Below are 16760 nucleotides of genomic sequence, written 5' to 3' on the forward strand. Positions count from 1 at the left end.
TCATTAGAGCTGGCCGCTTGCCTCGCTGGATGGGGAGAGGGTGTGCATGTGCGTCTATGGTGCGTGCGCTCACCATGCAACGTCCTATATGAAGTCCTTCTCCTCACAAAAAAGTAAAAAATTGGGCTCGCTTTCTTGCGTGAACTTTTTTTCCTGCCGTGTTTCTAAGAGAATCAGAGAGGTTGTCGAACCAAAGGGCAGGAGCTTGGTGTAGCTGGTTAAAGAAGGTCTCTGATTGCCTTGTAGATTCAGAAACTTCCCTTAAGCACCTCGTGCCTCAGTTTCCCCATCTCCAAGTGGTCTGAGAATAGAGAGGAGGAAATTGCTTGGAGTCCAAGGTCCGCTCTGGGTCCTGGGATTCTTTCTTTTGGCAAAGAAAAGCCAGAGAGGCAGTGTGATGTCACGGCTCAACGCGGGGCCTCCGCGCGGCCTGCGGGTTCTCCATGCTGGCTTTGCCCCCCTCCACTGTCTTGACCTTTGGAAAGTGTCTCCCCCACTGCTGTCAGTTTCCCCATCTGTAAAATGGAGATGAAAATGGAAATAACTATCTTTGGGTTCCATCCTTTGAGGTAAACCTTTCGGGAGATTGAGTTAGAACACACGCGATGTGCGTGAAACTACCCAGCACTGAGAGAGCTTGTCCATGCCACGTGTTTCTGGAGAAGGTGGCATCTTCCCTCCACACCTCTTCCTCCAGGTGATAGCACTGAATGGTCAGTCCTAGGGGGCTCAAGGAGAGGATTCCATTGGGAATTAATGGACATTTCCTAGGCCAGCCTCTTTCTTTCACCCGCATATGCTCACTGCCTTCCAATGCTGGTCTCAGAATTTAGTTCAGAGAATAACGCATGAATACAGGTGATAGAGATGGCTGGGTACGTAAGTACACCTGGGTGCACATGCAGAAACTCCTAGAAGGACTGATGTCATGAAGATGTGTCACGTTGGTGGGGGTGGAGGTGCTCAGGGCAGAGCCTTTCCTGGCAGGATTCATCTGTGGAAGCTCGGGGAGCGGGAGCAGGAGCAGGTGTGGCTGAGTGGGCTCCATTACTGTGAAGGGCAGGAGCTTCAGAGCTCCTGGGCTCCCCCGCATCCTTCCTGGCCCGGCCACAAGGACTTTATCTAGTGGCAGGGCAGGGGCAACAATGGCATTAATAATAGTAGCTGTCATAGCATCAGGTCATGGTATTATACACACAATCTAAGTTTTAAAAATACATAATATTTTTCACACATAAGCTTATTTTTGTAACACAATATGGCACAGCAGGTACTAATATCTTCAGGGTACAGATGAGGAAACTGAGACACAGAGTGCAGCAACTCATCACAGTTGCAGGGCGAGAAGGTGGGTGGAGGGGCTGTGGCTTTGCAGCCATCTCTGCCATCCGAGCCCTGCGCACTGACCTTTGTGCAGGTGGGGTCACCCGTGACGATGTGTCTCTGGGTGCCGTGTACATGTGCAAGTGTACAATGAGGGACCTGGTTCGGGACGCTCAGGACAGGTTAACAGCAGGCAGTGGGTTCTTAGCCTGCCTCCACCACTCAGGAGTTGGATCTGTGAGCTAGTTCTCCCCCATGTGCCTCGGTTTCCTCATATGAGGATAACAAGCCCCGCTCCTAGAGCAGCTGTGAAGAGATGAGAGAAACCTGTGGCTAGTTAGCTTCGTGCCTGGCTCATTGAAGGGGTCCATAAGTGGCAGGCAGAGGACAGGTCGGGCCTGGTGGACCCCAGAGTTCCTCCCATGGCTGGGGACCTGCCTCTCTGTCCACTTGTCAATAAGTTGTCTTCAAAGAAAATGTTCAAGGGAACGTGTTCACCCTGCGCCATCCTCTTGAGGACAAAGACGGTGATTCTGAGCCTGGGCCTTGGAGCACCCGTTGGCCACGCTGGCCAGCAGAGCAGTTCTGGGAGGCCAGAGGGTGTTGGATGGCGGGGTCCGCGGAGTGACCGAGTGACGGTGCAGAGAATCCCCTGGCCCCTTCCCTTATCCTGAGGTGGCCAAGGACAACAGGAGGGAACACGGGGTTGGTCTGGACCAACAGGTGGAGCAGGAGGGTGCACACACCACCGACAGCATCAGCCTGTGGGGACACGGTGGGAGAAGCCAGGAGCCCAGCTGCTCACAGCAGGATGGACATGGCGAGACCGGGCAGGGCCCTGCAAAGCCTTCCCAGGTACGGCAGGTGAGCTGGGCTCCAGACCCCCACCTGAAGGTGCGGGGCGGGTGGGGGAAGGGGATGAGGATCCAAAAAGTATCTATTGGTTGCTCTGTTCATCATCTGGGTGATGAAACAATGTGTTCACCAAACCCCTGTGACCTGCAGTTTACCGATATAACAAACATGCACATGTACCCCTGAGCCTAAGTTAAAAGTTAAACAAATCCCTCCTTGGAGCAGGAGAGGGAGAGACAGGGAAGCGGCTGGAGGCAGCAGCCTGTCTGGGGAGATGGGTCAGGTGAGGGAGGAGTTTGCTTCCCCAACCTGAGCAGTTTAACCTGTAGCCCTAACTCACCTGAGGGCACCTGCCGGGGCCCAGTGCCTCTAGGGGTGTTTGTGCTGACTGCCCAGGCCCCAGCCAGGCTGGCTGTGAATATTTTCAGTGTCATCTGATCTTTCCATCTCCTTGACTGTCCTGTAGTGAGGACCAAAGGACTTTATTTCAGGACATTCCCACCATTCCTGCAGGGTGACGCATACATGATAACCGTATCTGCAGGCATGGTGGGGTAAGCGGAGGATTTGGACATCCCTATGTTTGCTTTCTATAAAATAATTACGGGAAAATAGGATGCTAATTCTATTTTCATTTACATGAAATGAATAATAAATGACTTTACATTTGAATAGGCATGAATTGTCCAAGTAAATCATTTCAAAAATTTTAATGAGAAGCTTTAGCATACTTCTGTGAACGTAACTTTCTTTTTCGTAACAGTCTTACTGAGATGTAGTTAATCTACCATACAATTCAGCCGTGGAAAGTGTACAATTCAGTGGTTTTAAGTGTACTCACAGATTTATGCAACTATCACAACAATCAATTTTAGAACATTTTCATCATCACCCCCAAAAAACCATGCTCATTAGAAGTCACTCCTTTTACCCACCACCTCTGCAGGCATAGCTTTTTTTTTTTCAAAGAAAATCAGGTTTTACGCTGGAAATAGCTGTGTGCAATTCTTGGCCGACACATGAAGGTCCCTCTTCAAAATCTTGAAGTCACTATCGATGTGAAACTTTGGCTGCACAAGTTTGTGATAAAAAGATCTAGGAAGAATTTCAGAGAGTATTTAAAAATTTGAAGAGTTTAAGTGACTATCGAAGCATCCCATAGCTCGCTCTTTCTTTTCATGGCTAAATACAATGCTGACATGTACTGTGGTAATGAGGGTATGTCCTAAGCTTGGCTGTACTGGTTTGATTGGGTATCTCACAGCACTGGTGCTGCTGGAAGCTGGGAAGCACACTCGTATGGTTAGAACAGGCCCCGGCCCCTGGCCACCCAAAAGGTGCACCTGCAGGGAAACTGAGGCCTTCCTCTGGACTCTGCCCCTCCTCAAGGTCTCTCCTGGAAGGTCGGCATCCCGCCATGTGCTGACAGGGCTGGCGCCATCCATCCTTGCCCTGAGCCCTGCGGGGTTGGTGTGGTTGAGGGGTCTGCTGCCACGCTGCCTCTCCCAAGGAGGCTTGGGCAACCCAGTGAGGAGGAAACCTTGAATAAACTTCAGGAAGAACAAATCCGTTCTCCCACTTTCCCAGAACCCAGAGGGCTTCCACACTTTAGGGACGTGTTGTTTTTGAACCTGAGCCCATCATGGCCCTGGGCACTGATCAAAGAGAGTGGCTTGTTTTTCCTAAAAGTGTGCGGATGGGTCAGATCAGCAGAATTTCAGGTGCAGTGACTCAGCTTTTCCTCTGCTGCTACCACCTTCCCGACATGGCCCCCACGGGGTGGCATCCAGACCCTTTCCTCGGACTTGCTTTTCTGGAGGCCCCCACACCGCCGTTAGGGTCTGAGATTCGGAATCAGACGGATAAATGGGTTTCAAGGTCTCACTTTCCAGCTGCTCAGAATGACCACCGGCACACTCCTTCGCTTCCCCGAATCTCAGTTTCTCATATTTAAAATGGTGATAAGACTGGTGGGCAATAGACACCGCCTCTTGGGAGGGTTAAGGTGAAATCAGAACAGGAGATGAGTGCAAAGTCCCCGGCAGTGTTCCTGGCACAGACAAAAACACTTGTGGCAAACGTAGAGTGGCCAGATTCCCCCTCAGCCCCCCAGAGGCCGCTACACTTTGGTGGATCATTCCTGAGACCACTCACAGCTTCCTTCTTTCAACACTTGCCTCTCTCCACCAGAGAACTTTCTAGGCTGAAAGAGCATCCTTGGGTTGTGCAGGGAATCAATGTCCTCAGAGCAGCCCCCCGAGGAGGGATGGAATAGGTGGAAAACACCCCTGTGTGTGTTTCTGGGGAAGATAATTCTGAGGCATCTTCCACAGGCCTCCACAGAGGGTCCCAACAGCCTAGAGTCCAGTCACCCCTGTACCACCCATTCATGGTTGGCTTTCTCAGCTCTGCGCCTCATCTCCCCTCCTGGTACTTTCTAAATTTACCTCCAAAGTAATTCACTTGTGCCCAAACCCCTTTTCTCTAGGTTCGCTTTGGGGGACACCCGGCCAAAACAAGAGTCCGTAAATATGGGCTATTATTATTACTCAGAAGGCTGGATGCAGAATGAGAATGAATTCATAGTCAGATTTTGTCCTATGGGCTTCATTTCGTTTTATGGGCAGGTGAGAGGTCATATCTAGATGATATCAGAGAGCCGATTTGGAAACACTCAGTTGGTTATCATGGGATTTTTATTGAGCAGCAATTAGATTCCCAGTGCTGGGTGAGGAGTGTGGACCTGGGCCATGCCCCACACTCTGGAAGGACAGTCTACAGAGCAGAAACAGTGCCCAGGTGAGTTAAAGATCAAGCACACGTCCCCCAGTCCAGTTATGAGGAATGGCCTGGCGGTAACCAGGGAGATATAACCCAAGAGGTGGCATTTGCTCTGGACTCTGAAAAGTGCCCTGAAGAGTAAGTGCTGCAGAAGGAAAATGTTGGAACTACGTCCACGCCAAGCGAAAAAGAGTGTGTCCAAAAAGCTCAGGGCATGAGAGGACCTGGCAGGGAGAGGCAGGGGTGACCAAGAAAATGTAGATTGAGGCTGGGCATGACGGGCAAAGTGACTTAATTCCCTGAAGCTCAGTTTCCTCGTCTGTGAAATATGATCGTATTAGCATCTACTGAGATAATGCTGGATTGTCGTAGTGGCTCAGTAACGGTTTCCTGCTTCCATTGCCGTTCGGGCCAAGTGCAGACTTCAGAGAGGACTTAGGAATCTGTGCTTTTTCCCGGGATGCTGAGAGTCGTGGAGCTGGAGGCAGCACCGTCATAATTGAGTTTTAGCATCAGAGGTCTGGAAGGCTAGATGTCATGGTGTTACCTTGACTTTCTCCCCTTTCTGTAAGGAGAATGCCTCACTTCTATAATAAGAATATATGTTTAAAAGCCAAAAGAGCACAATGACTTGGGAGCTTCTGGAAGCTGGACAGACTGGGTGGGCCGGATTGGGAGGGTGGGTCAGCCTCCAGCTTTTGGGCTGAAGGGTTTCTGGGAGAATCCGAGAAAGCCAATGGGAATTCCTCGCAGAAAGTTGACCTCCACGTGGAATTCCACACCCAACCCCAGTGGACTTATGCAGCCACTAAAAGGCAGGTGTGGACCCAGGGTAGGGCCCCCTCAACTTGGAAGAATCAACAATTCAGGCCGGAGAATTTGAGAACTTCCCACATGAATGCGTGTTTGCCTTGATGTTGCCATTTCCCCATCAGACAGCACACATGAGATGATGTCTTACAACATTTGTTGAGGCCCATAGAGGCTGGGCGAGGAGGCTCCCAGCCTCCAGGTAGATACGGGCAAGACCTTCATTCCCGGTGAACTGAATGTTCTCTCTGAACTCAGTGCCTCCATGGCACAGATGTAGATTCAGAAAGTGCTTAGCTCCATGCAGCATTGGCGTGGAGTTGGTTGTTTGCAAGGATTGGTGGTGAAGGCCAACTACTCTTCCTAAAGCGGGAGTGGGCCTGCTGCAGCCGAAGGGTCTGTCCTGCTCCCGGGGCTGCTGGCCTCCCTCACAAGGCTGTGGACCGGCCTGACTTCAATGACATGGATTGTCTCGTGCATGAGTGCACATCGGATTTTCAAGTCTGCTGTTGATTTTCAAACTACAAACAAAAATGCATTCATCCCCTGGGCCTCACCATAGCCTTCCATTATCCACTTAGCGTCACATTACAAAATAGCTTTAAACAGTTTTGCTTGAAATATTGGACACATCCACTCACTGACAGCGAGGTTTTGTTTGGTTGTCTGACTCGGCTTCAGGGCATAACTTTTCACGCAGAGGGCGTACACACCCATCACTTTGACACAAGCGGGGATGTTGGTATTTATTTTTGCCTTGAGAAAATGATGGGGGAACGGGGAGGATAAAAAGAATTTCCAGAATGGCCCATGCCAAACTCTCACCACGTCTGTGCAGGCCGTGGACCTCCTTTCTGGGCCCTCGAATTCCTTTGGTTTGAGGGAAGAGTCGTCCTCTAGTCCGGAAGAGCCTCTGAGGCTGCCCAACAAAAACGAGGCGTGGCTGGAAACCCTGACTTCTCTGGCTCCTGGTTGCCCACTGGCATCATTTGGGGAGCTCTTAAAAATGCCAGTGCCTGAGTCCCACCCAAGACCCATTACATTGTCCTCTCTTGGGTGGGGCCCAGCACTCCTATTTTTAAAGCTCCCCAGGTGATTTTGACCAGCAGCCAAGGTTGGGTAGCACTGCCCTGGAACCGCCCGTGGAGTGACGCAGTAATCCCTGCTCTTTGGGGAGAGATTAAGATCAACACGATGGCTAGGAAACAGTGCTTCTGGGAAGAAGTTTTACGTGGGGTGATCACTTTCTGGAACCACCATGGGTTCCCATCTACCAGGGTGCTGGGATGCACTGTCTCCCACCCAGTGACCCCATCTTACTGGTCTTGCTGCCTGGTCTCTCATTCTCCCTGACAATGTTCCTTTTGCAATGCATCCCTGCCCGTGGCACCACCTTAGTAACTTCTCTATGGTCTTAAGACAAAAGGCAAAGTTCCTGCTGCCGTGACTTTCAAGACTCTGTGGCCTGGCCCTTGTCCAAGTCCCCTGTGTAAGCAGGTGCCACTTGAGCACCGGGTCTGAAGCTCACTGGGTACGTTCCTGCCCCACACTCCCTAGTGAGGAACTTGGGGCACGTTCGTGAATCTCTCTGTGCTTCAGCAGCCTCACCTGGAAAATGGAAATGACTGTAGGGCCCACCTCAAAGACTGCCATGAGGGTTGAAAGATTGCACGGAGGTCAGGGGCTGAGTGCTGTGCATGGCAGGTAGTGAACATTTAGCAATATTACCTATTGCTGTCATCACCGGAATTGGTCCTTACTCTCTGGACACGGATGGTTTCCCTCCCTCAGACTCACTGTGCTGCCTTTTACCTGGGGCTTGGCACACACTGTTGTCTCTTCCTGGGGTGCTCTTTCTTTCCATTATTTTCCTAGTTAACATTACTTCCTCCAGGAAGCCTTCCCTGGTTCACTGGCAAGGTCGGGGGTTCTTGACATTGATTATGGCACTTTCTACGTCTTCCCCTGCCCGCTTGCCACAACTTTAGTCATTATCTGTGTGTCTCTAGAATATAAATTCTACAAGGGCATTAACTGGATTCTTTGTTCATTAAGTTTTCCCACCATGCAGTCAGTGTTAACTGAGCACCCACCAGCATGTAATAGGTGCTCAGTTAACACTGATTGCATGAATGAGTGAATGAATAAATTGCACTGTTTGCAAAGGCTTGCAGTCATTTGCCCTTCACCCCATCTTTGGGTGATGGCTTTGTGGTCCATGCCCATATGCCAGAGAGTCAACATCTGGCAAGAACAAGTTTGGGGCTTTCACTTTGTTCCACCAAAACATCTTGATTCTGGCTCTGCTCCTGAGTTGACCTTGCTTGTTGGGTCCTTGCTCAGAGTGGACTTTGCCTATTCATATACTCAGGACTCTCCTCTCTTTCCTTGATTGATACGTGTGCACACACATAGAGAAGTAATTCAGGCCAGAGAATTTTAGGACTTCCCACATGAATGCCTATTTGCCTTGATGTTGCCATTTCCCCACAAGAGAGCATGTGCAAGATGACATCTTTCTCATGAGAACATTTGTTGAGGCCTGTAGAGGCTGGATGAGGAGGCTTTCAGCCTCCAGGTAGATATGGGCAAGGTTATCATTCCCAGTGAACTGTATGTTCTCTCTGAACCCAGTGCTGTGGATTTAGATTCAGAAAGCATTTAGAACCTGGCAACATTGGCACGGAAGTGGTTGTTAGCAAAGATTGGTTAGCACTAATCTCTTCTCACATCTCATGTTTTTCATTTTTTGTTGACATGAAATTTACATACTATAAAGTTAATCATTCTAGTTATTTATAGTTTTCCTGATTGCATTGAATTGTTTCTCTGTATTTTCTCAAAGTTCACTGAGCCTCCTTAAAACAATTGTTTTTAGTTTTTTGTCAGGTAATTCATATATTTCCATTTCTCCATTTCTTTGGGTATTCTCAGGAGGTTATTGTGTTCTTTCAGTGGTGTTATGTCTCTTTGGTTTTTTACGTTTCTTGTTGCCTTGAGTTGATGTCCCCACATTCGAAGAAGTAGGGACTTCTTCCATTCTTTTCAGACTGGCTTTGTCTGGGAAAGATTAATTATTTTAAAGTGAACAACTCAGTGGCATTTAGTGCATTCAATATGTTGTACAACCATCACCTCTATCTAGTTCCAAAATATTTTTGTCACCCCAAAAGGAAATCCCATACCCATTAGCATTCCCATACCCCTTCCTTTCTCTTCAGTCCTCACAACCACTAAGCCATTTTCTGCTTCTATGAATTTACCTATTCTGGACATTTCATATCAATGGAATCATACAATATGTGATGTTTCATATCTACCTTCTTTGACTTAGCATGATGTGTTCAGGGTTCACCCATATTGCAGCATGCGTCAGAACTTCATTTTTAAGATTGATTAATACTCAATTGTGTGGAAAGACCATATTTTGTGTTTATGCATTCATCTGCTAATGGACTTAGGGCTGTTTCTACCTTTTGGCTATTGCAAATAAGGCTGTTATGAACATGTGTATGCACGTCTTTGTTTAAACACTTGCTTTCAATTCTCTTTGGTACACACTTAGGAGTGGAATTGCTGGGTCATACCCTAACTCTAGGTTTCATCTTTTGAGGAACTGCCAAGCTGTTTTCTCTGGTAGCTGCACAATGTTACATTCTAACACCTTTGATTTATATTTATCTCCTGACTTCACCCAAACATGACTGTTCCAGATATGAGCTCTGATCCCTGACCCCTGACCCCTTTTCACTCCCCCGCTGATAGATGAAACATGATGTCTTGGATGGACCCTGGACCTGCCACATACAAGCTGGATGGTGCTGGGAAGGTCAATCCGCCGCTCTGAGCTTCAATTTCAATCTGTAAAATGGGAATGATCATAGTGCCCTCCACCCTGGCATGGAGTTATTGTGAGGATTAAATGAGTGATTAGTGTGTGGGAAGCCTCAGAGCCTCACCTGGCATGTGTGAGTTCTCCTCTAGGCTTGGTGACCATGAACTATTATTCCTAATAAAAATCCAGTGTGGGCACAGAAGGAATACCAGGCACGGCCCTTGCCCCTAGGTGGAGAGGAGAGACTCATCCACAGGGCCTAACTCAGCTAACACCTGCTCATTCTGAAAATGACATGAAACAACAGCAAGTGTAAGACAAAATAATGCTGGATGTGACAGTACAGGATAAAAATGAGCTATGTGACAAGGACTTCTACTTCATTAATTTCTGACATGGAAATATTAACAAGATGGAGAACTACCACTAAGTTAGGACTTAACTATGTGTTTTAAGTCACTTAGCCCTCCCAACCCCTGTAAAGTAACAACTAACATCTCGTCTGTCAGACAGGTAAACTGAGGCACTGAGCGGCAAGGTAACTAGCAAGCGGTTGCGCCAGGATTCCAACCCAGGTTCATCTGGCTCCAGAAAGCACTCTGAGTTTCTTTCTTACAAACTGTTCCACCCCAAGACAGTCTCTGTCTTTCCGTGTGATGTGAAGACCCTCCTCTCCCAGATGGTCTCAGCAAAGTTGTGAACATCCTCGATGCCCACAGATGGCTTGGTTGTCTGAGAGGCTCCAGGCCCCAGACAATATTTGTTTTTGCCATACTGCGAGTATTTCCATTTGCTTTGGATGGAAAAACAAGCCTTTCTGTTGCTGTGAATATTTCAAAGGGACCCGCCAGGCCACAAGGTATCCGCCGGAAAGCTGAACCAGGAACCGTGCGTTGTTTCAGATGCATTGATTTTTATCAGCTTTTGACCTCATTTATTTATGAAAAATATCTGGCTCCCAAATACGGCGCTTTGAAGGCACAAATGATAAGTGACTGAATGTATCCAAAAAGCGACAAGGCTCTTGCCTGCCCATACCCTGTCCTGCTGTAAAGTGAGTCTTTTCCTGGAACACGAGCTTGTCTCCAGGAATCAGTGAAATCAGAGCCTTGCACATCCACCCTGAATCACTCCAAATGGGGCTGGGCTGCAGAGTTACACTGATGCCTGTGATGCCTTCAGGTGCTATAGAGGAAGGAGCACTATCATCAATATCAGGAGGGTGCCATGAAGTGGATGGAAATAGGTGGAGAGCCCAGCCTGAGTCCCCCAGAACCACGGGTCTGCCTTCTGTATGGGGGACGTCCTTGGTGAGGAAGTGGTCAGGCATGCGTGACCCTGGGGAGGAGTGGCCATCTGAACTTACAAGAAGAGCCATCAGGGTTCCATGGAAGGGGGAGGACGCCCTCCACTCCAGAGCCACCTGCCAGAGCCACCCTGAAAGCCTTGGCTGCCTCCTGCATACAGTGAGGGATGGAGACAGCAGCTCTGTCTACTTCATAACTTTATCGGCAGCTGAGATTCTAGATGTGGAAAACATCGCTAGTGCCAACGTGTGTGTACTCTTCCATCAATTCCCAGACAGATCAATTTCTGGAATATTTCTGGGCAGCACATCTGTCCCCTACCCCATCCCCTTTCTGAGAACATCTGAAAATATCTGAAACACAGGACGACAAGTACCCTGATCTCAAAACTAGTTTGGGAGATGATTAACAAGAAAACAACTCTAGTTTCAAAGCAAAATCCACAGAAGAAGACATAGAGTGTCATTTAAACACTCTATGTTAAAACATGAAACGGGATTCCTACGTCACACTGTACACAAAAATAAATACCAGATTTATCCAGAAGTTTAATGTGAAAGGCAAGACCAAAAACTTAGAAGAAAATGTATTTGTGTATTTAGAAGCACATAAATACAAATAAGAAGAGATATTTTCTCTCCTCCCTCCTCGTGTTTACTGCTTTGAATGTTGGGAAGTAATAATGTGATGTCTTGAGCAGCAGCAGCTACCTTGTGACTATGAGAACAATTCTGAGCATGACTTGATAATTGTCCTATCTCTGCCACCAAAAAGCTATGGTTGGAGGAACAGTTTTGGTACCTCTGCTATTAAGGTTTATGGCAACATATGAGATCACTGTGGAGTAAATGATTTGTATCCCATGCAAAACACAGTCCCAAGTGAAACACAGATGGACTTAGTATTTCTCCTAGTGTATTTCTGAACTGTACAGCACACTCTAAAGAGCACAGGGGTGAAAAAGAAAGAGGCGAAGCTTTATGCTTGTAGAAGTTACAGTTCACAGTTTCCTGCAGGGCGTGGAAGGGGACTTTTGGAGGTGGAGCCAAAAAAAAAGAAATCTACCCAAGAAAAACGTGAAGGAAGAGATGCCAGACCACGTGTGCTTGGGCAAGATCTCATATGTGCATGGCAAAAGTTCTGCTTCCAAGGTGGAAAAAAACCTCTCCAGTTAGCCTGGTCCAGGGGCCATGACATCTGCTGTGTAACATTTCAGAACTCTCCTGAGAACGTCTATTCCAGAGAGGTTAAGACAAACCCACATTAGAGGTTCTCTTTCCATACTCAATTCATTAGAGTCATCAAATCCTGCCGAGATGCTACTTGGTATCCAGAGAATCAGCAAAGCTCCTTAAAATAAGGAGAAAAAAATAGTTTCCTAAATAAAGCATCCAAACACACCATTACTTGGCTCCTGTGGTGGTCACCATTGGTTGCAACCCAACCTCTTTCTTTTCTATTCCTTACTTGCAGCCTAATGCACCCCGAGCAATGCACACCATTCCTCCTGGGTGCAGGTCTACATGCTGTGGCCACTTCACTTTGCAGCACTGCTGTTTCCCGAGTGCTGACTCCACATCAGACCTTTGCAGGAGCCTCACAAACACCAGCCTATACTTGTAAATAGGAAAGCACTGTGGTCCCCGCTGTGCAGAGGGGAACCAAGGCTGGGAGATGCCAAGTAGCTAACCCATGGTCATGCACTAGTGAGAGGTGAAGCTGGGACTGGAGCCCACATCATGTCCATTCCAGAGTCTGTGCTCTGATCACCATGAAGGCGAGCAGCCACAGGGTTATGCCTGCTCTTGTTCTTCTCAGAGATAAGTTCTCCACACGTTTCCTCCCTACCTCTGGTCCCATATGGATGGACTGTTTAAGATGCCCCAAGGGCAGGCACACACTGCCCCTAACATTGAGAACCTCTTAGAATAGCATGGGGAAAGTTCCTTAGACCAACTTTGTCCCGCAGAGGCTGACGGAAGGAGACAGGGCCAGCAGACGCTAATGCCTAAAATTCACGCATCTGATATGGCCAAGTGTCCAAATACATTCATTCACTGCATCATTTCTTCAGGAAGTATCCACAGGGCCTCATTGTGTGATGTGCACTGGGATTCTGTAAGAGCTCAGTGCCTTTCTCCCTGGCTTCTGCTGCACACAGCCGAGAGTGTCATCCTCAAGGGCCTGCCTTATGGTTCTTGCTCTGCAGACCGCATAGTTTACGCCAAATATTCAAGAGAATTGCAGACATTTGTCCACACAAGGATCTTGTACAGGTGCTCATAGCAGAATGATTTATAGTAGCCAAAAATACAAAAAACGCAAATGCTCACAAGCAATCAGTGGATATGCAAAATGTCATCTATCCACACAACAGAAAATTATTTGGCCATGGAAAGGAATGAAGCTCTGGTACAAGCTACAACAAGGATGAACCTTGAAAACAGGACGCGAGGTGAGAGAGGCCAAATGTATTAAATGGATCCATTTATAGAAAATGTCCAAAACAAGCAAATCCATGAAGACATAAAGTAGATTAGATGTTTCCAGCCCTGGGGGAAAGGGAGAAGTTGGGGAGGGGGTGGTGATCGCTAAGAGGGGCTGGGTTTCTTTTCAGGGCAATGAAAATGTTCTAAAATTGGCTAAAATTGTTCTAAACGTGGTGATGGCTGCACCACTCTGTGAATACCCTAAAACCCCTTGAGTTGTACGCTTTAAGTGGGTGAATTGTGTGGCCTGTGAGTGACATCTCGATAAAGTTGGTGAGAAGGTGAGGGGGGTCGGGCGGGAGTGCCCTGAAACAAAATCCTTTGTTCAATGTCACTTCCTGAGAAGTCTGTTGTCGGCAGCCTGCCCTGAACTTACGAGACCCTGGATCCTTTGTCTGTGTGTGTGGTTGAGGGGGGTGGAGGCTGTGTTTTGCGCAGGAACCTGGAGTGGGATCTGGTGTTCAGAGACGCACCCCCTGGGGTATGCTGGGGCTGGGAAGGGGCTAAGAGTGCCTCATCTCTCAAAGATGTTTTCGTCTTGAAAATCGCCTTGGCGGTGCGTGGATGAGATTGAGCACGCACTGCTGAGTTTGCATCTCACTCACTGGGTGCCCGTCCAAAGGGCAGGAGGGGCTCAGTGTGGACGCTGTGCCTCCGCCCTGAGCTTTGTGGTTGCTCTGAGGAGCAAATCTCTGCCATTTCCTGTCTTTGCTCGCAGGCACCCACATAAACCACCAGCTTCCTTATTCCCCTGACTTGGAGCAGCCTCTGATAGCCTTGTGACCCAGAACAAATCAGCCGGTGATGGCCATCAGAACTCCTGAGTCCTTGCACTGTAACCGAAACTTCTCCGTAGCCCTGGAATGCTGACCTGGTGAACTCTTCCTGACTTCCCAGTGCATGCGCTGAGGGCATGGGAGCTGGAAGCGGCTGCCATTCTTGTCCTCTTTCCGGGAGAACTCGTCTGAGCGTGTGGCCGGCAGCCCACCCCGAGCTAAGGCAGAGGCTCACGTGGATCCAGACCTCACGTACCAAGCCCTGTGGCCGTGGGCGGCTGCCTTGCCTTGTGCTTTAGAGCTGTGGTCTCGGGTGCACGTTCAAGGGTTGACGCGGGGATTCGTGAGCTAATGCCCGGGAAGTGGCCCCACTCCGTGCCTGCCCCTAAACCATTTTCAGTAAATGGCTTCAATCCTTGCATCTCCTGTTGCTGTATATCTTTGTATCTATTTTTTAAATCATGAAATGTACCAAAGATCTGGAAAATAACGATAGATAACAGCATATCCCCCATCCAGATTTTTAAAGATAGTTTTTGAAGTAAACTTTTTATTAAAGTATAAGATATAGTCTGAAGAGTGCACAAATCCTAAGGGCGTGGGCTGAGGAATTTTCACAAAGTGACCCTGCCCGGGTCACCAGCACCCAAAGAGAGGAACAGAATATAAGGCTAGGGGTGGTGGCTCATGCCTGTAATCCCAGCAGTTTGGGAGGGTGAAGCAGGAGGATGGCTTGGGTCCAGGAGTTTCAGACCAGCCTGGGAAACATAGTGAGAGCCCCATCTCTACAAAAACAAGAATAGGATAGGATAGGATAGGATAGGATAGGATAGGATGGGATGGAATGGGACGGGACGGGACGGGACAGGATAGGATAGGATAGCTGAGTGTGGTGGTGTGTGCCTGTGTTCCCCAGTACTTGGGAGGCTGAGGTGGGAGGATCGCCGGAGCTCAGGAGCTTGAGGCTGCAGTGAGCCATGATCGCACCACTGGACTCCAGCCTGGGCAACAGAGCAAGACCATGTCTCAAAACAAAACAAAAACAAAAGAACATGACCACTGAACCCCCTGAAGCCCCTTAGGCCCCACCCAAGGCCGACCATTACCCTGATCTCTAACCGAAGACATTGGTGGTGCCTGTGGTTAAACTTGATAAAACTCCATGGTAATGGAATCCAGCAGCAGGAATCCCTCCCTCATCACCCTATCTGAGAGCCGTCCTCAACTGCGTGGAGCTGTGTGCTCTGCTCGTTCTCATCGCTCTATTGTATTACTGTGAGAAGAGACCACACTTGCTGAGCTGATCTCAACATCAAAGGGCATAAGGCGGTTCCTGGGTTTTAACTATTCTGAATAGTGCTGCTGTGAACCTTCTTGTAGATGTTTTCTGATGAACGTATGCACCCATGGTGTGGGGGCATGCAGCTAGTGGGGAGTTGCTGGGTGACAGAGTGTGTGTGTGTGCTATGCTGTGTAAGGCACTGCTGAACACTTTTCCAAGGTGGTGGCACCATGTGACCCCACCAACAGCATCCAGGAGCTTCATCTGCTCCACTCCCTCCTCAGTGCTGGGTGACTGCTGCTCACTTTCACCAGCGTGGAGGGTGTGAAGGGGGTTGCAATGTGCCTTTAATTTGCACTTCCCGATGGCTGATAGTGACCGCCACTTCCTCATGTGTATTGGCATCTGGCTATGCCAGCTCTCAGAATTAACCCATGCTCCATTTTGTCTATTTAGAAGCTTAAAGACAGCCAAAGGCTCCTATTCTCTCCCATTTCCCTCCTTCCCTTCTTCCCTTCTTTCCCATCTTTCCAGCTCTAAAGGGAACCTCTATTCAGAAGTTGGGATGTTTCCTCTGTCCACCTTTTTATGCTGTTACTGCACACCTACGTAGGTACCAAAATCAATACATATTCTTGCTTCAAATGATCTCCCTGTGAAAACCTTGACTTGATTTTCCTTTCAAGTATTGCCACTTATCCAGGGCTCCTGACTTCCTCTCCAGAGGTACTTCTACCAACTCACGCAGCCACCCCATACTTTCTCACACTCACACCTCACACACCACCTCACACACACACCACTTCACACACACCTCTCACACTCACAGCACCACACACACACATCTCACCCCTCACCTCACACCTTACACTCAGTCACACCTCACACACATCTCACACTTCACCTCACACCTCACATTCACACACTTCACACTCAAACCTCACACAGTCACACCTCACAAACCTCACACTCACATCACATCTCACGCTCACATCTCTCACACCTCAGTCACACCTCATACTTCACACTCACACCTCACCTCACACCTCACAGTTACACAACACACTTTACACTCACATCACACTCCAACTCACACACCTCACACTCACCCTCACACACCACCTCACACACATCTCACACTCACACCACCTCACACACACATCTCACCCCTCACCTCACACCTTACACTTCCAGTCACACCTCCCACACCTCACACTTCACCTCACATCTCACACTTCACCTCATACCTCACATTCACACACGTCACACTCAAACCTCACACAGTCACACCTCACAAACCTC

General features: G+C 48.6%; 1 long non-coding RNA gene across 1 annotated transcript in view; it reads left to right on the forward strand.

Annotated features, from left to right (window-relative positions):
- Positions 1-16760, forward strand: part of LOC116271261 — a 120606-nt gene that overhangs the window by 31132 nt on the left and 72714 nt on the right. The gene's annotated exons all lie outside the window — the stretch shown is intronic.

This window comes from Papio anubis, chromosome 18 (genome assembly GCF_008728515.1).
Source record: "Papio anubis isolate 15944 chromosome 18, Panubis1.0, whole genome shotgun sequence".
NCBI classification, from domain to species: Eukaryota; Metazoa; Chordata; class Mammalia; order Primates; family Cercopithecidae; genus Papio; species Papio anubis.